Source organism: Emiliania huxleyi (assembly GCF_000372725.1).
Source record: "Emiliania huxleyi CCMP1516 chromosome Unknown EMIHUscaffold_19, whole genome shotgun sequence".
Lineage (NCBI taxonomy): Eukaryota > Haptophyta > Isochrysidales > Noelaerhabdaceae > Emiliania > Emiliania huxleyi.
The window spans coordinates 420,428-421,851 of record NW_005200690.1 but is presented as its reverse complement, the minus strand read 5'-3'; positions in this window follow the sequence as shown (position 1 = coordinate 421,851).

Genomic DNA, 1,424 nt, shown 5'->3' with positions numbered 1-1,424 from the left:
CGCCGCCACCGCCACCCAGTCCCAGAGCGCCGCGGACAGCGGCCGGGCGATGACACTGCTCCAATCGTTACCCGTACTGAGTGTTATGTGTATGCACTCTGCCCCCTATGCATTCGCATCGTGATATGCATCCTTACCGATCCATAACCCTAGAGCGCGTATACATTTACGTATTTGCAAAATACTCTACGTCGCCCTCTCCCACCCTCGGCCTCGCGGTGCACCCTGCTTGGCTAGTGCCATTTCACTCTGACACGCTATTTTCTTGAAAAAACGTCTCCAACGGAGCTCCGTGTAGCGTGTTGCTCCCAGCGCCCTCCCCCGCGCTCCCTGCGGCCATGGCCGATACTACTAGTATGAGCGGTCATCTGGCTACCGCGAGAGCGACCCAACTCGTCGACATCGTCCGATGATGGTGCCGCAAAGTCAGCCTTCGGAGGCTATCGTGGGGTCGAGCCGGCAGTAGCCGTGACATGTGGTTCCACCACCCCTCGTAGGCTTTGCCTCTGACCGCCACCGTTCCCAGGCTGCCTAATGGGACGGAAAGGAAGGCTGGGAGAGCGTATAGAAGCGTGCCCGACCTCGTCGTGGCAACCTGCACGGCAGCGCTGGCAGGCGCGATGAGCGTCGTGCCACTTGACCGGAGACGGGTCGCAGGCGTCGTACCGAGCGCGTCAAGTCCGTGTACTGATGTGATCTGCACGGGTGAGTCACGTCGGCATCAAAGGAGCGACATGCGACCTGTCAGAGCTTGATCTCCGATCTCAGCGGCGTCGAGTCGTCTCCGGCGGCGACAATTTGGTACATCTCCAGGACGCGCAGAGGCAGCTGCTCGATCCCGCCGAGTGGACGGGGGCACTCCGCGCCACCTGCCGAGTGCCCCCCGTCCACTCGGCAGGGTCGCAGCTTCCTCTGGAAGGCACCGAGAGGTACCAAATGGCGCAAATGGTCAAATCAAGGTTTTGTAACGCGATCTGTGCCCCAGAGTGAATTGGCACTAGCCCTGTAGCCTGTTACTGGTGACCATAGAGAGCATAGTAGTGTCTGTCTTGTTTGCGAGATCTTCCAACGATAAAGTCTCGACAATCACTAAGCTGCTTATGTGGCACCGCAGAGGCTCCCTTGGGGATGCCTGAGGCCACCCCAACCACTCACTAAGCCGTGTGACCAGGTAAGCCGCTTGCGGTCTTCACGATCTAGGGGGTGGCGCTCTGGGCCTCTGCGCTCTGGCCCGGCTCGCCACCTGCCTTGCGCTTCCTGAGCTTCACGAAGGCGCTCCGGCCAGCGTCGTCGCCGATGTAACTTCTGCCGGCGTCGGTGATGTCTGCGCGGCAGCCACGGCGTCGAAACAGCTTCTTGAGAGCATGCAGCGGCGTCGAGTGCATCTGCATGCCGCCCTGGCGAATCGACGCGCCCATGTCGCA